The sequence below is a fragment of the Magallana gigas genome, chromosome 5 (assembly GCF_963853765.1).
Source record: "Magallana gigas chromosome 5, xbMagGiga1.1, whole genome shotgun sequence".
In the NCBI taxonomy this organism is placed as follows: domain Eukaryota; kingdom Metazoa; phylum Mollusca; class Bivalvia; order Ostreida; family Ostreidae; genus Magallana; species Magallana gigas.
Window position 1 is genome coordinate 39,587,640 of NC_088857.1, and position 21,901 is coordinate 39,609,540.

General features: G+C 32.8%; 2 long non-coding RNA genes across 5 annotated transcripts; both read left to right on the forward strand.

The window, feature by feature from the left end:
- Positions 1 to 3,635: 3,635 nt before the first annotated feature.
- LOC136275853 (uncharacterized) lies at positions 3,636 to 10,768 on the forward strand. 4 transcript variants are annotated; one of them, XR_010714352.1, is made up of 9 exons: positions 3,636 to 3,745; positions 4,313 to 4,377; positions 4,694 to 4,831; positions 7,860 to 8,251; positions 8,444 to 8,506; positions 8,707 to 9,610; positions 9,869 to 10,075; positions 10,208 to 10,447; positions 10,584 to 10,768. It is a non-coding gene; the product is annotated as an uncharacterized lncRNA (long non-coding RNA). The 4 variants fall into 4 exon arrangements; XR_010714353.1 differs by having other exon boundaries at positions 8,707 to 10,075; positions 10,208 to 10,460; XR_010714354.1 differs by having other exon boundaries at positions 8,707 to 10,075; positions 10,208 to 10,451.
- Positions 10,769 to 16,991: 6,223 nt separating this feature from the next.
- LOC105347734 (uncharacterized) lies at positions 16,992 to 21,827 on the forward strand. The gene is made up of 5 exons (XR_010714120.1): positions 16,992 to 17,152; positions 18,057 to 18,115; positions 18,538 to 18,675; positions 18,805 to 18,886; positions 18,981 to 21,827. It is a non-coding gene; the product is annotated as an uncharacterized lncRNA (long non-coding RNA).
- Positions 21,828 to 21,901: the final 74 nt, after the last annotated feature.

The following is a 21,901-nucleotide window of genomic DNA, read 5'->3' on the forward strand; positions in this document are numbered from 1 at the left end:
AACAAGTTTTACAGGCCTAGAGTTTGTGAAACGTCTAATTATAAGAAGCACGATGGATATTTTTACTCAAACTCATGTCAAAAATTTTACTTCAAGTACGCCACATATTCCTTGTAATATATATTTCAATATATAATCATATAAAGTTGAATTATATGAAAAAAACCACTCAGATCAATTTTGATCTGGCAAAGTCAGAATTCTTTGACATGTGTTTTTTGGACATGTAAATACGCAAGATCGCAAATGTCTGTTCCGTCACGGTTTTAACGTTTACTTCGTCAGCTTGAAATCTCGCGTTACCTAAAAAAATGCGAGATTTTGGGCATATTTTGTTTACTATAGTTTCTAAGGGCAAGCAGAAGACGTATATAACTCGATGATACTGTCGTTTTACGATGGTTCAATATCACTGTGTTGCAGTAGGCTGTAAAAATGACTCGCGGAAGAAAGGTAGACTTCACAAATATCCAGATATGATAGACAAAAACGGTAATGCGGTTGAGTTTTTCCCACTGCCGTCAGCTGTAAAGTATCCATAAGAGAGAAAAGCTTGGATAAACTCAGTCAGGCGTGCTGATTTTAAGAATACTGGCATAACATTTGTTCAAAACACTTTGTTGATCATGAACCCACGAAAGAAAACCCAGTTCTCACTCTCTTTTTCTACAACAACTACAAAATAAAACAACAAAGGACAACTAAAAATAGCAATGTGCCGTTACACAATCAAGATATAAAATACGGATAATTTATTTTATCAACGAAAACATAGTTTGTAAAATATATACCGGTAATATATTTATATAGTTTTGTTAAAACGAAATTGAAAAAAAAACCTTACAGTATAATTTCTGAAATTGGCAATAATTAAAAATATTTATTTTGATTCTTCAAAAGTGGGACCCAGCATAATCTGGTTACACCTGCCCATCTTCAACTAAAACGCCTTGTAGTCACTGCTGAGGAAATTTACAAAGGAGTCCAGTATGAAGTAACACTCAGTACAAGGAAACCAAAAACAATTGAAGGTTTATTTATAGTTTATATATTTACATGAATATTAATAAATGCCAACTATATTATATACTATCAACTATCTGTGTGATTTATAAACAAACTAAATTTAAAAACGAAGTTTGACTCACAATGAATATATAGCATTTGGACAGTTATTTATATATTGTTTTGGAGAAAAAATATATCAAAATACATGTGTAAAGTCAATACAAGGTGTATGTAAGTTAATCGTTTAACCCTTGTTTACAGTACCCTTGCCTGTGCCTGAATACACTCAATACCATACAAAGGTACATTCATACTCTCTTTCTGATGATACCAAGAATGATGAAAGCAATGAATGTCTCTGATGTAATACACATAAAATTAGGGGAATCCCCTAGTTACACGTACTCGTACACGTTGAATTGCTTAACCTCTCTATTCTCTGAAAATAAAGTAGGTTGACGTTTATTTATTGATTGAGAGGTTTAGCATTTAAACGTGTACGTCAACGGGTACGTGTGAAGCTTCAAGTATGTTTGTAAACACGTACACGTACCAATTTGGATTATGTTATATAACTGTAAGTGTACGCGTACGTGTAAAATAATTAGATTCAACGTTTTCAACATGTTAAGTCTACTCTTATTTTTTGGGAAATATTTCTATGACTTTGATGAAACCAAAAACATAGTTGTCCTTAATTGTTCGTCTGCTTTACATTACAATCTGATGTACACTTAGTCTATATTCTTATTTAGAAAATGCTAAAGTTTTCATCTATGTGTACTTTGGTTCTACACGTTTTGTACAACGTAGAATTACGCGGTATACGGAAAATGTGACGTAATACACATAAAATTAGGGGATTCTCCTAGTTACACGTACTCGTACACGTTGAAATGCTTAACCTCTCTATTCACAAATGAAAAGGGGAATACGTGTAGTACATGTGTGTAATATATTCAAATTCATTTCATCATCACAATGATTAGTGAATCCAAGTAGTAACATATGCACATCAATCTAATTCTAGCCCTGCATTGGATTTTTTATGTAGCTAATGATTGAAATGATCACAGAATGTACCTCTGCCTTTCAGTTAGATAAAATAAAGAACACGTTACAATAAGGTAATGAATTTTATAGCTCTGCCATTCATTCACCTTTTCATACTATTCCAGCTTACATTCTGTTGACTGTAGGGCAAAGTTTCATCCTGCGGACTTGACATAAATATTAAAATTTCTGTTATCAACTTCTATCTAATAAAACGAACAAATAACCAAACTGTGTCCAATAATATCACCCTAATTTAATCGAAGAAGACCCTCTACTTGACCGCCTACAAGAGATACAACAAAAAGTAAAGTAGTTTACTATATTTCCGAGTACATGGAGATCAATGCATACGAGGAACGCATTCGACCATTTAAATGTACGACATTTTCCTTGGATCGACTTTCTTTTTCGTTGAATATATAAAATATATAAGTGTGTTGTTTTTAGACTACTATATTACTACTATATTAAAATAATAGATTCGAATTTTTGGCCTTTATTACCGATGAATCGGAAGAGTACTGTTTTTTGTTTTATATATTTTAAACATCATTGGTACTTGAAGATTATATACCAAGTTGTGTATTATTTTTTTTTCAATCAAGCTTCGCTAATTAATAATCAGCGAAATTCCTAAAAAATATTTCGGAAATCATATAGATTTTTTGGATTTTACAATCTTGCGCATGCGCATTGCATTCATGCTAAACCTCGGGAGACACTTTTATAGGCTATGTTTCCACAAAGTCACATTTACATGGATAAACTCGGAAACAATAATACAAATTCGTGTAAAATTTCATTGAAAATTTGCTATATATTCTGTTCATCAAAGAAAATACGGGAGATAACTCTAACACAGTGCATTTTAATATGAAAAATCCCGAGAGTTCCGAATGTCAACAGGGTGTGTAATTTGAAGCGAGGAAAACACGTTGGTGAACGAGTGTTGGATTTTTCATATTTTAAGATGAAACTTAATATATTTACAGCCTCAAAATGGTTTGTTATGAATGATATAACTTATTTTCAATGTTTCCCCAAAATCGTTTCGGAGCGATCTGCAAGTTTCAGCTATACAGTATTACGGGTATATGGAAGACATTTTAACTGTAGTGAAGGCCTGTCCGGAGACACAGTTAGATTATTCTAACTAAGCAGAGTGTAGATGAATTAATAGCATTATTGTAGCGTTAAAGCTCGGTTATGTAAATGTCAACAATACGGTGTGTTGATGTATCTATTTCGTAAATGTCCAATATCATATGCAATGTCAACCCGTGCACGCACGGGTCAAAATCTGTTTAAAAAACATCTTGGATGAAGATAAAACGCCTTGATAAATATGAATAATACGCAAATATATTAAATTGTTTGATAAGGTCTAAAGTAATAACATTCGAATGCTTTCCATAAAAAATATTTTCTGATATACTAGATGAATACAATTTTATTCACTATTTTGAAATGCTCGCACTGCACTTCTTGCATCTATATTTCCTTTTAAAGCCTACTAACAAATGAAGAACACTTTATAATCCCAAAAAATTATTTTCCTTTTTTCTGTTGTTGACTGATCGGCACGTAATACAGAGTTTAAAATGCTCGGTTGTGATTGCATTTTTATAATTTGTCACCTTATTTTTCTGTGGGCTTCGGTTGGGAGCATTGACAGTAATTGGTAGGTATACCTTTTTACTTATATGTTATTGTAGCGTTTTAGAGGCATAGTAACGCTTTGGGTTAAACCATTCTCAAGATTTATTTTTTAATTTTTATTGTTTCAATAACGATTTTAATAATGTATAATTAATTGGTAACCTTGCATAAAGATTTAAAGGTTATTTTTTAAGTATTTTTTGTAAGTAAAGAAGACAAGCGACTAAGAATATTTATCTCTCACTTTAAACATGACATTTGACGTCCACAGGATGAATCTCTGCCAACTAAAATGTGACTGAAAGGTAACTGAAATTTGACTGAATGGCATAGATTCAGTCGCCTTTCCAGACCATTCAGTTAACATTCAGTTGACTGAATGGCAGAGATTCATCCTGTGGTCAACATTTTCCTTGAATATAATACCATAAATTTGTAAATCATTTTAACATAAAAATAATTTTGAAAAACAAATTTGAAGAGATGTAGCGAAAATAGTGAATATATTCCTTTGACTTATGCACGTATTAGTAAATTTTGCATTTTTGAATGATGAAATTGATAATTTTGATTTCTTTTGGCATACTAGTTTACAGAAAAATGGTTCCTGCTGTGTAGATTATTACAGAGATGTTGAATTGAGGTTATGTAAACGTAAGAATGGTGATGTACATGTAATCTGAAATATCATCAAAATATGAACAGCATTATAACGTATATTTTTAACAATTGTGATACATGTACATGTATAAGATATATTCCTGAAATGTTCTTTAAAGTAATTTGATTTTATTTATTTGTATCAAGTATATGTATAATTGATGTTAATCGGTTTATTTGATGGAAAAATGAAAATCATTTGGTTCTTATTTTCAAATTAATTTCTTTTGATAAAGTAAAGATTATTCAGAATTCTTTTCATATATTTTGTATGACACACGCTTTTAAATTCCGTTGAATTCTTTTACAGTCTGCCTCGGGTCATTTGGAGTTAACTGTTCTTTCTCTTGTCCAAAAGAATATTTTGGGCATGGTTGTCGGGAAAAGTGTTATTGTAACAACACTCAGACATGTGATCCAAAAATCGGATGCGTAGCCAGAAATTATGGTATAGAACCATGGTTTTTATTATTGTTGTAATTTGCCTCTACATGTATAATATCTATACTACTATATCAAAATAATAGACTCGAATTTTTGGGCTTTAATACCGATAAATCGGAGGAGTACTGTCTTTTGTTTATATGATTATCAATTTGTTTTTTTTTCTCAATCAAGCTTCGCTCATTAATAATTAACGTAAATTCCTTTAAAAAATCTGGAAATCATTTGGATTTTAGAATCTTGCGCATTCACGCTAAATCACGGAAGACTCTTTAGTTTATGTTTCCACAATATCACCTTTGCATGGATAAACCCAGAAACGATAATACAAATACGTGTAAATTTTTAATTGAAAATTTGCTATATATTCTGTTCATCAAAGAAAATACAGGAGATAACTCTTACTCAGTGCATTTTAATATGAAAAATCCCGAGAGTTCCGAATGTCAACATGGTGTGTAATTTGAAGCGAGGAAAACACGTTGGTGAACGAGTGTTGGATTTTACATCAATATGAATCAACGTTTTAGATGAAACTTAATATACAGCCTCAAAATGGTTTGTTATGAATAATTTGACTGTTGTGTTCTATGCAGCTTCATAAATTTCTCCAAAATCGTTTCGGAGCGATTCTGAAAATTTGTGCCACATTACCGGTATATGGAAGGCATTTTAACTGTGGTGAATGCCTGTCCCGAGACACAGTTAGATTATTCTAACTAAGCAGACTGTAGTGAAATTAATAGCATTATTGTATGCTTAAAGCTTGGTTATGTAAATGTCAACAATACGGTGTGTCGATTTTCCTATTTCGTTAATTTCCGATATTATATGTAATGTCAACCCGTGCACGCACAGGTCAAAGTCTAGTATATTATAATAATTATAAAACCTTGTTTAGCTCTAATACAATACTACAACTGTTCCAAAGGGAATCTGTCGCTGAAAAATATATTTTTAAATCAAGAACAGATTAATAACATAATCATTTGAAACAAATTTTATGTTACTCTCTCAGTCTATGTCTCTTAATGCAATAATTGAACCAGAGTCAATGCAGCTATATTAGGCATCGCAAATGAATGTATTTATATGCTACGGTGTGCAAGGCTGAAAAGGTAAAGAAATTATAATTTTCTTAAATCGTGTTTTTCTCTTCAAATTTTACCACTGTGAACTAGCAATAAAGAGATAGGAAATCGTTTCGGCTTAGGATTTCCTGTCTTAAAACTTCGAAGGCGTGTTTGTCATATACTGTACAGTGAATTTAAACGAAATAAAATAAATTTTCAAAATTTCTCTTTTTCAATTATTTTTTTTAGTTTCTGTGAGATATCTGCATTCAAAAGCGACTTGTTTGTATATATATTTCTCTTTTTAAAAAGACATCAACAGTTTCCTGGGATTTTCTCTTCTGTTGTGGCAAAATTGATTCCAACATGTGAAGAACGTTATTGATAGAAATGAAACAAACTTTCTCCTAAGTTTGTATTCATTTGCAAAATGCGCATCGTATAAAAATATCAATATCTGTAAATAATTGTAAGTACACAGAAGAGACTTGAATATTAAACAAACGATGAACTTAGACAATACACGTTTCAGCTAGTGAACAACAGGATACAGGTTTTTAATTTTTGCATATTTAAGATTCGTTATATAGGTTATTTCGGTCATTCCATTTTATTTAAACTTCATTGATTTTATTTATACATTTGAATCTATGAACCTTATTTTCTGTTCTTTTCGATTATTTAGCCGAAGTTCTTTCTTTTTCAGAGGGAAATTCTCTAATCAGGTGGTCATTTCCACTTTTTCATCTCCACTTTCCACTTCCATGAAATAAATATGATTTAAGTAATAAAAACTAAATAGATCATACATATACTGTATGTTTGAATGATCTGCTTACATGTTTGACAATGACATTCGTCTGTATTTATTCTATAGCAGTAAACTTTCGGAAATCATCTAGTATTTCACTTCCTTGTTTGTTAATATATGTATATGCTCTAAGTAGTGTCACATAAAAGTCCTGTGATCAAGTAGGTATATTTTTCTAGTATACACACCTGCTTTCCAGGAAACTAAAAACTGAAAAAACCCGTTTGAACTTGAGTACAATTGATCTAAGAGCAAACGACAAAAGCGTGTGAACATTTTTTTTTTAAATATTTCCAAAATATACTCTAAATTGCGAAGTATATGCTAAAATTAAGATTTGAATCAAATAAATGCTAGTTCTGAACATGAAAATCACAAATTAAGTCGAAATTAAAGAAACGGAATTCAATTTATTCTACGATTCTAAGTAGAACCGTATAGATCTTTTTGGTTACCAGTGGGGAAAAACAATCTTATGAGAAAGTCTTTTGGGTGTCATTTACTAATTTTAACAGCCATATAAACTAATTAAAACTGGAGCAATTTTTCATAAACAATAATTATAAGATGATCGAAAATGAATGAAACTTGACACATAATATTTTAAGATTGCTCCATACATACATCAGTGTGAAAGTCGTAATTCTTAAGAATAAAAAACTTTTGCGGTGACTTTGTTTTGGTCTTTCAAACATCTAACTTGGAAATATAGCTCAAATTCATTGAACATTATTTATCTGAAATACTCTTTTATAATTAAAGTGTAATATAAAGCAAATAGTGCCAAGAGTAGAAATTGGTTTACTCAGAGTTCATTCATTCAGATTATAATCGGAGTAAGTGGTGTAGTGGGGTACAAGTAACCTATTTGACCGCATAAAGTTTTTATGCAGTGCAATTTCTCTGACATATACCGTTATGGTCTAAACAATGTTGATATTGCTATGCGATGTTTTGAAAATTCAACAGATGTATATTGCATTTGTGTATATATTTGCGTCATCATCATTTTAATATCATGTTTTGTGTTGTTTTATACTTAACTCTATTGGAAAAAAATGCTAGAAAAAATGAGTGGTTAATATTTAATTACATAATATTGATTTGGAAAAAAATAACATGTATGTAGTATTTTTTTTTAATTTCAGAACGTATTGTAAATCCATTTAACGATTGACTTGATGTGTAGATCGTTGTTTGGTTGCTTGACGTCATATCTAAGGTTTAAGAGTTGCCTTCCCCGAAACAGTGCAGGCAATGGGAGCTATCACAATGACTGATTTTTTTTTTCATTTAAAAGGTAACACGATGCATGTTTAATTAAGAAATAAACAGCAATTTAAAAAGTTCACCGGGATGTGAAGTTGGTTGGTCACGTGATAAAATCCTGTGAAAATCAAGGCCTAGCCACTTTGGCGGGTCATGAATTTTATAAAAACCAATGAACAGGTTCTGAGAGTGACCAGATCAGTTACAACTCAAGGCGTAGGCAGATCATGATTCAAGCCACTAACATAAATAGTTATTTACAGCACGCACAGTAAGTAGTTTTTGAGTGCATGTTATTGAATATTTTTGTAGTCTGTTATACATATATATTAATTTAGTATTCTGATAATTTCACTTTATAAATAATGAAAACGTAATTTTAAAGTTTACTTGTAACGCTGTATTCTATCCTTTAATATTTCATGAACCATTTGATTGAAATACTGCACTGTTCCATATATAGGTAATTGTGACAGCTACATTGCCCAGAGATGTTTATGAAGACTCAGCTCGATTCCATAAATCGGTACGATATCCTTAGATATGCACATTATTACATTGGTATTATATGTAATTCTAGATTATTATTTTATAGCCAATTATTTTATTACAAATGTGAAAGGCTGTGGGACTGTGTGTTTTATTCAAATAGCAAATACGTGTGAACACGCAAATGAAATTGTTATTTGTCATATTGTATATTAATATCTATGTTGATTATTGTAGGGCTGATCCCATTTTGTAGCCTGGGGTCAGGTTAATAAATGAGAATAACCTACAATCGGACTTTTTCATCATTTAAACACCGGCTACATATAGAAATTTCAACAGTTTAAAAATATATTGATAACATGTACAAGGGGGTCCAGACCATTATTTGAGGTCATGACCTTGAATGAACATGATGTTTCTTCAAGCTGCTTGGTCCGATTTTGAGGCATATTTTTTTGATGCAATAAAAACATCGATTTTGTGTTGTATATGTATTTATATGAATATACTTTAGTCTGTCCCAAGTTATTACTTCCATCACTTTTTGATGTTTTTAATAAAATTACACATACCTGTGAAAGAAATACAGTTGAAATCGTTAAAAGGGAATATATCCAAGATATCTTCATTGAACAATTATCCCTTTCCACTCAGAAAAATTCACAGGAACGAAAACAGATTCCTTACGGAGATTTATAATAGGGAATGCTTACATCTTTTCTCCATTCAGAATACACTCGGAATACATCGCGCAATTTTTTAACGTTATCATCCGGGCTTATTAATGGCTGTTGCAATCCAAAATCTCCGTAGACTTTCAATTTTTGGATGTGTATTGAAACCTGAGGCGGTAGAGGGGGCGTTTCAAAACAGATAATCTGGACATTTTTTATATTATTGGATGAACGTAGTTTGAGCACAAAGGTATTTACTATTATTGAAATATCAAGCAAAAAGTGGTGGAAGCAAAAACTCGGGACAGAGTACATTAGTTTGTTCGATTATGAAAACGATGTTTACAAGTTTAAAACGAGAAACAAACTTTGTTTACTATACAAAATACGCCGAGAGGAAGTTTGAATATTCAACAGAGAAGATCACGTGACTTTCAATTTCACAACAAGACATGGAAACTGAGGTTTGTAAAACGTGTTTTAGCATGTAAGATAATTGATGTTTTTGTTGGATATTTCCAAAAGATACATATTAAGTTAGGCGAAAAAGCATTCTGGTTGATAAATTATATGTAGAATGACATTAAAAACTATCAGAAACGTCACTTTGAGAAGTGATGTAGTAGCGGGAAAAATGACGAAGGGGCTCCTAAGGGGTAAATACATGTAAGACAGTGCAATGAATACGGCAAAGACAATACATTATTTTTGTAATATTTTAGTCATCTTCGTCAACTGCCGGGGATTCTTTTGTACGTCGTGGTAGAGGAAGATGTAGGTCTGTTAGAGGGAGATCTAGATCTACCAGTGGACGCGGTCGGGGACGGGGTAGGATATTGCGAGGTGGGGCGAGAGGAACAGAGAGGCAGAAAGACAGGCGGGATTTCATTGCCCTTGGGCAGACACAAAACAGGGAAGAAGTCGCAAAGGTAAATTTATGGATGCTAGACTATATAAATAGAAGTTTTACAAGACATTTTTGTTTAAAAAACTAAATTTTCACATGTACATGGGAAAATTAAACATCAATTTGTCAATATTTTTATTACTATTTTATTCAGAGACATGTTCAAAACATGACACTGGAACAATGTCAAAACATGCTGGTTCAAAGAGCCACCAGATCTGCCAGCTTCATATGAGACATTTTGGAGGAATCAAACCACATGCCTGACACACCACAGCCACCTCGACCTGGAGTTCCCTCTTGGTGCACTTGCACCAAGTGCAGAGATATGCCAACAGAGGAGGAAAAGGTCTGATGCAGAAAGGCTCCAGAAAACTGCACAACCCTCTTGCCTGTATGTACTAATTGTAACCTTAATTAAGGATAATTTTCAAAATAATACAAATTAATATACAAAATGAAATTTTAATAAGCCTTTTCCTAGGTGCAACACTTTTAATAACATTGATTAGTTTCTTTTTAACAAACAGGATTTTCATGTGTTGTGCTTGGACGAAGCTGTTCTCGCCTTGGCCAGACTATACAGGGAAGATGTGTTAGCTCTCCCTGCTGATGAGAACTACAATAGGGCCAACAGGCATGCTGCCTACAGACATTTTATCTTATGGACCTATGGAAAGCTTGGAGCAGGGCAGAGGAAGGTCATTCCTAGCTGTGTGGTGTGGAAAAATAGGGACAAATACCCAGAGCCTTCTGGACAATACGTCGGATTCATCCCGGGAGACTTGCTTAATAAGAAACTTTCATCAAATAAATGTTTTATTTAATGAATTCTCACTATTCTTTTTCTTTGATTGCACATGTAATGAACATACAAATGAAAGAAAACGAAAGTTATTTGATACACAGCAGCTTTTTGAGATGTTACAAATTGTCACACCATTACAATGAATTTGGTCAATATTTAATGCAATACAAAGCAAGTGCATTTTTAATAAAGCAAACAGAAATAGGTAAACCAAGCAAAACCTGAATGATGAGAGAAGAAGACTAAATGATGTGCAATAATTGCAATTAAAACATAACTGACATTCAATAAAAAGGATCCACTTTGAAACTATACATCATAAAACAAGAGGCCCAGGGGCTACATTGCTCATTCTAGCAATATTGGCATTAACTCTAAGCAGCGTTTGGTACAAGAATGGCTATATAATTACAAGTACCGGTATATATCTAGTCGAACACAAACAATGAAATCTCAGTACACATTGTCAATCTATTTATTTCAACGGACTAAAAGCCATCATCAACATTTAGCTATCTTAGTCATTTTAGTTTAATTCAGTTTATTGTATTTGTGCACCTAACAAAATGAGACATAAACATTAAAAAAATACAACTACCAATTTCAATTATTCCCCAAAAATATAAAGAAAAATATATTGATATGTCAATGATTTTGGGGCGTCTCACTCGTAATGAATGACAGCAGCCCAGACTGTTACTTTTATATGCAGATTTTGATTCTCACCTTCATCTGGCTTTAAAATATGTGTGCTTTAAATATTTCTAACAATTTTTGAAACATTTTTTATTATTCTGACGATAAACGGCGGACAAAATTTGAACAGACCAGCTCACTTGAGCCTGTCATAAGAAATTGAAAGTCTGTTTATTCAAATCTGGATTTTTTCTTGGCCACAAGTTCAGTCGTTGGAGGTGGTGACTTTGGGGCGATTGTTATGGAAATGTGACGAGGGTCTCTTTCTGTAAGTTCAGCTGCCTGGTGCATTCCTCCCACCGACTCCAAGCGACTTTGGAGAATCCTCCTCATGATCTCGGAAACATGGCTGTAGGTCTTCTGGATTTTTCTCTGGACTACATACAGTCCACCTACCAGTCTTCTTGGAATAAGTCCTATGATATCTGAATAAAAATAAGACATGTAATTAAGGACTGATAAAAATTTAGGGTTAACCTTTCAGCATTAACATGAGAGCAGTAACTCTTAAGAGAATAAAATCGCAAAAATAACTTTCGACCAGTGCTCAGTACTAGACAATGTATGAGATACAGTATTGCTGTATATTAATTCTTACAGTTACATATACCTGAAAGTATATGTGAAATCCCAAATATTTTACCTTGTTGTACCATCCTTTCGAGTATCTGTTGGAAGATCCACACTCAAATTGTAGTCAAGAGCTGCCAAGATGTTTCCTGCTCTGTATACTGGTGGTGAATATGATATCCTCTTGAATGCATACATGAGAATATGGTTATTAAAAATCTCTAAATTTGATGTACTCCTTAAAAGAAAAAAAGAAGTTCAGTCAGTAAACTGTACATACAATAATAATTACACACAGAATAAGGCATTCTGATAATTTATACCTGAAATTAAGAACGTAGTGGATATTATTCAGGAAGCGCTTGTCAAGTACGATTTTGGTCAGGGCTAGATGTGCTGGGCTTCCTTTCTCTATCCATTCTTTGTCCCTGTTTTCTTCTAATTCACCATGGGAGCACGATCCTGGAGACAGACTGACATATGACAATGCCCATTCATGTTCGTTCTGAACATGATGAAGCACTTCTACCCATATATCCTAAAACCAAGAGAGAGAAAATGATTTCTACTACCATAAAGTAGTGCATATTAAGCATCTTTTGAGCTCTCTCACATGACCAATTTTGAATAAGAAAATTATCTTTTCTGAGTAGATTAGACATGGCTTTAAAACTAACAAAAATTTAACTTTGATATTTTAAAGAAGTAAACATGTACATTAAATTTTGTAGTGCAAAAAACAAATCTGTGTATTTTTTGGGACAGAAAATCAAACCAAGCAGCTTTAACTTGATGAAGGATCACGGTGTGGATCAAAATATGTAGCTATTTCCATAGAAATTCAATTACATGTATATTTATATCAACAATTAAGTAATCAAATTAAAAAAAACCCCACAATATTATTATAATACAACAGCATTATGACAGTTTATTATTCATAATATCAAGAATTTGTGATAGCTTGCCTTTATATCCTTCACATTACATCTATTTGATATTCCAGTGCGGTCAAGTTCAATACACGTCTTATAAACTACAATGATATTATTAGTTATCCAGGTCCAATCAAGGGTGAACAGAGATTTACCCCGGGTTGTATTCCATACGGCCTGAAGCCGCAGGCATTAGAGTGTATAGAACACAACACCAGGTAAATCCCCGTACACCCTTGGTTGGACCTGGATAACGAACTATATATTTCCTATGTTTTACCAATTTTGAATTAATATTGTTTTACCAGTGATATAAGTCCGATACAAAGAACAAAAAATTAATATTAATTGAAATTGTGCTGAAAATCATTACTCACACTATTAGCTGAAATATTAAGAGATATGGAATTTGACAAATTATTTATTATATCACTTCATTTAATATTACGTTATGTTGACCAACAAGAAGTGCATTGTGACGTCACATTTTATCATCACCCTGCTTCAGCAGGTGATACGGAAATTTACACTCGGCTTTTTAACCAATCAGATCTAATGTAATAAGTGACATAGGAAATAATGTAATCTATCAGTCTTTTTTACATAGATTTAAAGGAACGAATAGTGGCAACGAATATAAACAGAGTGCCATTTTAAGAAAAATCCCATATAAGAAAAACAAATAAAAAAAACCAATAATTTAACATGATCGATTGTTGACTTTTTCAATTTTTGGCTGCCTCCTCCTTCCTCAAGCCCTGCGATGAACCACTTTCACCTGAAAAGTTGTTAAAATATATTCAATGAATACCATGTTTATGTTAAAATTATATATATATATATATATATAGTTGAATTTTAAAAAACAAACAATTACATTAATTTTGATATGGCAAAGTCAGAATTCTTTGACGTATTTTTGGACATGTAGCTGTAAGCTGCTTGGCTATTTGTGATTAGTAAGATATAACGAGTAGCTTTAAAGTGGACTGGCAAACATAAGATTGCACAGAAACTGTAATAGGATAATTAAAAGTATAAGCTTATATAAGTATATAGGTAAGGCAAATGTGCTTTACCGTTGAACCCTTCCTAATATATTCTTGCAGGATCTGCATTTCCAGAACTGCAACTGTTGGTACTTCCTCTGGACTTCTGGACATTGAAACTTGCCCTTTTTGCTGAATGCAATGGCAGTTATCTCTCCTTTTACATGTAAATATGCTCCTTCCACTAGTTTATCTGGTCCTCTGTCATTTCCACACCATCTTGCCATTTCTTTAGTCCTCTTTTAATGGATTAAAAAACCTTTCTTCCTTTTTTTTGCAATCTGCTGAATTGACTCTAGCTCATTTTGGTACGCAGCTGGTGACGTCAACGGCCTGATATGTTGTGGACTTGAGATGCCATTCCTTGAAATGCATCAGCACTTTATCCCCTTCTTTCACGAATTTAAGCTGGGTGGGGCTGCTGTGGCCAACGAGTTGAACTTTTGATGAAATCAACATCTGTCTGTAGTCCCAGATGCATGTGCTCTCAAGACGTCAAACATTTGACATGGAGTGGTATGCCTCTCTTGCCAAATCCCGGAGGATGGGAAGAGTAGGCAAACACTTTCTTGCGATATCCTTGAAATCATCTGGTCAACACCCTCATGGGTGTGACCAACCTTTTGAAATGAAACTTTAATCTGTTGAAAAGAAAAAGCAAACAATGTCAATTATTAATATTATTAGAATAAAGGTATCTTGTATTTTCATCAAAAATTTTCAATAAGAAATGCATGACTCAAACTTTTGTAAGAAGGCCAAATGTAGTTTTCTTTGTGCATTTTTTCGGCCCAATTAAAGTGTTCGAACTACAGTTTATTTATACCCTTTAAAGCTCACATGAATTCATAAATACGCATTATTTCCCTTTTCGCCGACTACCGCCATATTGTGGTTTCATTAATATTCGAGGGTATCAATTTTCGTGGTTAAAATAAAAATCACAGTTTCAAGGATACGTAAATTCGTGGCCAACCTGCATATCAATACAAAATATTAATAGAAATTGCACTACAATGAACATTTAATTTTGTGGAACAACTTAACAACGAAATCCACGAAAATTGGTATTCAACGAATATTGATGAAAACACAGTATTAGTTGTCGATTTCTATTGTTCTGCTCATCACAACAAACCCCCTATTTAAGGCCGAGAGCACTATTCATGCTTCACCGCATTCAGTTAGGTATTTCATACACCCGAACACGTTACCTTGGACGAAAAGACGTTCTGAAACGCGTTTTGAACAAAAATAATATGACAACCACTGTTCTGACAAGGAATATTCTATGAACGACAAAACTTTTAGACAGACTAAAATCCAGGCACATATACTTCCAATTCAAAAATCCTCGATAATTGTAGACCGTTTTCCTGTGTAAGTTATAACATCGCACATGAGATGAAACGGAACGTTTTTGTATAAAGCGATGGAAACGATGCTACGTTTTTACTTTCTTTGCTTTATTATCATTTAGCTACTGTGTTGGATGTAGTGCCGCCGGGGTTTTCAAAAAGATGCAGCCACTATGCACTCTGTATGAAGGACACACGTGTTCGATGTGCATGCGAAGTACTGTACCGGTAAGACAGCACTATCTGTACAAAAGTATACGGGTACCTTGGAAATTTTCTCTACAAATAAATATATTTTGAGTTTTATTGGTTGTTGTTTCCTTTATTCTTTATTACAAACATTTTACTACAATGTGTAGTTCATGCATTTAGAAGTCCGTGCAACCTGAATGCCTCAATCGGAAAGCAACCGACCGTAACTTTCTCGCCTGGTATATATACCTCAGTGGAAGAAGAGAAGCGATCGAAACTAATATGGCGACCAAATGCCTTTATGAATTCATGTCAGCTTTAAGAAAATGTTTTGATACCATTTATGAAAGTTAAACACATTAAACAAAATAAAGATGGTAATATTTAGATTATTTTAAGGGAAATTTCATTTTTTGTAATGATTTTTCTGTAGTTAAATGTGTGAGCATTGCTATTGAGATTTTATGACATTATAATCAAATGAGACTTTAAGAGTACAATATTTGAAATAAAATAGACATTATTGTATGCCTCAGAAAATTTACGCAGAATTATGCTATCCACATGGTTATTTTTTTTTAATTTAACTGAATCCATAATGATTGTACCAATCTGCATTTATAATACATGTATATACTCGAAATATATGGCTAAATTTGGTACATTTGGATATTGACCATATGGTGGCATTAAGTATCAAAATATATATTGTTGTTACAAAACAAGAAAATTGATTTGACCTCTTTCCCATGAATCCATGGTTGAGGTCATTCAAAGCATCGATGCTCTTTGGGTGAAAGGTTAAGCAGGACTTCGCGCCATATTTCTATCCACCGATCAGTAACCGAGTCCAAATTGGGATCATGCGAATACTTTGAAACATACACTGTGTAAATATGCAGCTTTATTTGTAAACAAATGGTCTTTCCTATTACTTTGTTATAGTTTAAAATTATAAAATTTGAAAAAGGAATTTGATTTTGCATCGGATTAATATAACAAATACAATTTAAAATCTGACCTATTTCTCTTCCGCTTTCAAGCGTACAATTGAACATTCCTTAATAATTTGAATTACTGAAATAAATTAATTAGTAATAAGTGATATGTATATGCACTGGATAAGAAAATAAACTAAAATTGCTTCTAAAATCTGTGCCTTCCGTTTACTCATTTATGAACAGCAGCAAAAATTAAAAATTATTTCCTACAAGAGAGCCTAGTTACCGACACATGCTTCGTATGAAAAACTTTTGTTAAGTCAGGCAAGCTTTTCGGAAATTTTGAAGTATTACTTAACTGACAAATTGTTCCGTGTTTGCTAGCAATATTGAAGTATATAGATGTATGTGTTGCAATTCAAAAGGATTCAAGGAAATAAATGTAATATACAATAACAAATGTGTCCAGATTAAACATGTATTTTGATGTCTTTATTTTCAGTAGTCTATTTGCATTATGTTCATCAAGTTGTGGCACTTGCAAAAACAGGTAAGAAAACTTAAATACGATTCTCTGCTGTTTGATTTATTTTGTTTCTGTAAACAAATGAATTATTGATGACAAAAATATCTACGATATGCAGACATTCATTTGTTAATGAAAAGCATCTAAGAAGACTAGACCTGTATGTAAAACTTAAAGAAAGCAAAATACCAATTCTTTTGAAATATGGACAAAATTTGAATGACAAATGTTTTTCAACATTACATTTGCTGTTTAGATTAACATGTAAAAAATAAAAAAAAATAAAAACACTTTATTAGTAATAATATATAGATTTGTAAATGTAAAATTGAAAGTGGTTATGTCTATGTAAAAAGCAAAACTGAAAGGAAATTAATGTAGACTTCCGCATTGTATAAATACAGAAACGCGTTAAATTAGACCCGTATAATTCATCTTGATAATTTTTTATATCACGTTAAGTGTGACGGAAAATTCATCGATATATGTAATTAGATGAATGCAGTTTTAATGATATCTTTGAAAAAATTTTTTAAAAAGTTTGAAACAGTAAAACGGTTATTTTGAAATTGTATATAATAACATTGGTAAAAAAATATCATATCAAACTATAGAGGCAAAATTTAAATTATACATATATTATATTATATTATACATAGGTCATTAAATATCATCAAAATTAAACAAAAGAGGCAAAAATAGTGTACATTGTATGATTCTTATAATAGAAAGATCTCCAATATGTACCACGAAATATACAGTTTATACTGCAGATATCATAGAAAAGAAACATCTTTATTTATTTAACTCCTCTTCTATCATTCAACAATTGATAGAATGCTTTTAGGTTATTTCATTAGTCTTATAAAAGACACGACAGTAACTAAGTGTAATATTCCCTCAATATCAATACCTCGACTGTTTTCAGTAAGACCAATGAAAGTTCCTGTTGCACAGATTATTACGACTACTTTGGTTCATGCTTACGTAAGTATCGTCGGACCTTTGATAATGTATTCTAAAAAAAATTGAATAATTCAATCTTTTGTTTAGACATTTTTATTATTCACAAAAACTGTCACAAAAGTTGACATGCTCGTGTCATATTATTTTACTCAGATTCAGATAATCCCATATAAAATGATACAAGATAATACAAAAGTATTTAATCTTTATTTGACGGATATGGTTTTTTTATTTATCTATTGTCAGCGTCATTTAACATTAACCGTATCTCAGCTATTGCCCATCAATGATTATTTTGATCATAGGCTATCAACACATCAAATCATAAACGTCCTCAGTCAGAAAAATTAGGTAATACCAAGACTACAGATAATACTTAATTTGTAATTTGAAAGTCGGCATATTTCCGTCGCTTGTTTTATGACATTTTGCTGTATTTGCAGCTTGCATGGGTTCATATGGACCAAACTGTTCCTCTATATGTCCTAATGGCTACTTTGGTCATGGGTGTCGTCACAAATGTTCTTGCGCTAGCACTCAATGGTGTGATGCTGTAATTGGCTGTTCCAGTAAAATCAACGGTAAGTGAAAATTATATTATATAGAAATTTTCAGATTGAATCGTATTGAACCATTATTTATTTGTTCAGTAAAATCCGTAAAAGTTCACCATTTTAACCCATCATTTTGTTTTTAAATTTCAAAATTAGAGCCTCTCAAAAACTATGTTCACATGGAGTATGTTTACAACGCCTTATCAAGAGTTTATGGAATCAATTCATGTTTTAATAGGTAGGCAATGATATGTGCTTTTTCTTCCCAAATCTTATAAAGTTTTGTTTACAATACTGATGTTTACACTCGCTCGTGCCTTTTCAATTTGTAGCCAATCTAAAACACTTGAGTGTTGTAAAGGGTTTGCGAACATAAAAGGGATATGTGAAGGTAAGGAAAACATCAAGAATGAGAATGCAATGTATTTGATCTTTTATTAGTTTCAATGATCGATCACATAAAGGTCTCTTCTTCTAAATTGTTCAAAGTGATAAAAGTTTTTGAAATAACATGAAATCATATTATTTCTTTAAACTTATAAACATTACATTTTAAATTTTGCAAAAGCATTTTTTTTACACTTACCCTTTCAATTATATGTTTTAAACGCACATAAACATGTATACATACAAAACACAAAAATATGTACTTTTTGCGCCTTGATATGATAACAACTCAAACAAGAAAAAAATTATGAAAAATTATCGAATACCGGTCGAGTAAATAATAAGAGAAATGGAACACTGTAGAAGACCGTAAAGAAGATATTTGCAGAATGATGAAACAGGAAAAGAATGGTATTTTGATTCTACGTACATGTATTTGCAGGATAAACGATATAAATATTGTATAATATAAAAAAACAAAACTCCTGAAGGCCAATTTGTAAAATGTGCGAGAGCCATGTAATTGCAGTCCTGCTTAATCTTTATGCCCCAGTCACACGTTCACGGATCAACTCCACGGTTCTACTACGGAATATTTTCCACGGTCGACACCGGAAAATCTAATTATCGTTAATTGATACAGAGTTAGTACGGATGCACTACGGAGTTGATACGGGTTGTTACGTACTTACAAGGATAGTGTAGAAAAAAAGATAAATTTAGTGCCTGTTTGGAACGGTTTGCTTCGGTACAATACGGTTTTAATACGAAAAAAAATACGACTTAATACGGAGTGTCAAGTGCCAAGTCGACTGCGCTACGGATGAATACAGTTTGCTACGGTGTAGGTAAGGATTAATATGGATAAAACCGGTCTTTTACGGGACGCCACGATTCACTACGGGGCTTCTCGGACAATCACGATTACACAGTCCGTTGGTAATCCGTGCACCAGTTTAGTTCTTTTCCAAACTTTATCGAATAAAGATGCCACCCCAAAAAAGATCTTGTAAACGAGTAATTGCAAAAGGTAAAAACCAGGCGGTGGATGAAACTTGTATAACGCAATCTAGGCGTCCGAAAATCCACCTTGAGGGCCAATATTAACTCATCGGAACTTGTAGTCAGCATCAACTAGAGCCATCAGTACAATAGAGTGGTAACCTTTATAGTTATAATACAACGATCCTCCATTTTTGGACACCTAATGGGTACATGTTTTCCGTCGAGAGCACCTAGTGTGTGGGGGAACTGCCACTTAGCCTCAAACTTTCTGTTATAGCTTTCCACTGTTCAGGTTCCGTAGGTGTCAAGAGAACGTCTTCAGAATAAACAGACACTATTGCCTCGCATACCTCTCTTACTATACCACAGATTGTATTGTGGGCAACTCTGAAACCATACATCAGTGTGTGGTAGCTGTCCCCCGTAACTGCTAGTCTCAAACCAGGGTCAATAGATTTCCTGTTCCAAGTGTTGCGCTTGTAAATCTTTGGAATAACCATGTGTAACAGTTCTTGAAACATAAGAGGGTCCACTCGTACAAAATTTCTATATGCAGATGGATCTTCTGCATACATCTCGGACATTAAGGCTTCATACTGGCCATGAATAGGTCTTCGGAGAAGCCAATCTCTCGTCCACCATCTCCGCTGCCTTCGAACACGTCTCTGGTCTTGGATGGCCTGAATCATTGCCCTGGCATTTTGTGAAATGTCTAGTTCTAGCAATTTCAAAGCAAGCATCAGTTGTTGATTATTCATGTTTGATAGAAATTTTGTGCCTGATGGTCAGACACAGGGTTTTTATAGGGTTTATAAATGTCAGCTGAATGACTGTCATTAATGAAAAGCATGGCAACGCTTTATTATCCTAGAATTTTGCCTTGTACCTTCGTACTCCGTACAGTGTCGCTATAAAACGTATAAAAACTTAATAAATGTTAAGATTCCTTTGTTATTCGTAATAAAACGTTATTGGCCCGTGTCACACCGTAAAAAGATCTTAGCAAACTCTCCTTATCCGTAGTAAATACGTACTAGAACCGTATAATCACGTAGCTCTCCGTATCAAATCGAAACAATCCGTGACAGATTGATACATACGAACTACTGCGGATTTATACGGAGTTAAAACGGACTTCTAAGTTCTAAAACGGTTTAGTAAGTTTTAATAAGGAAGTACTACGGTGGTGTCATCCGTAGTGGAATTTTGAAAATGTTCAAAAATTGTCGCAGCTATATAAGTATTGCTACGTTTGGATACGATAACAGACGGAAAAGCCACGGGTCAATACATATCGCCACGAATGATGCCGGATCGCTTCCGTAGCTAATCCGGCATTTAATCCGTGAATGTGTGGCTGGAGCATTACATAATACAGCTATTGCCAACGCAATAAATTACTCATTTACTTGGCCATACAATTACATATGTATTTGGCAATTTTTGTTTTGTTTTTGTTGTTCTTGACAAAACTATTTTTCTTTTTTCAGGTGTTCGTCAAAATGGATATAACCTGATTCAGAACTGATTTAAAGAAATTTAAAAGTAGTACCAATACAATAAGAAGGCCAATATTTTACTATATGAGTTTATAGTCATTACTTTTATGTTTGAGTCTCTTTAGAATGTGTAAAAGAAGCATTATATATTCCATGTACGTTTTACATGCTAACATTACATGTAGCAAATTTTAATATTTGACGTACTACAGTAATATTTGATTGATTCAATATCTACGTGTATATATCTATCTACACATATGTATCTATCTAGTAATCGATCGATGTTTTTAAACATACAACACTTAAATACTATGTTTTATTGGTATTTTTTTTTATTCATTGTTCATATGTTATAAACT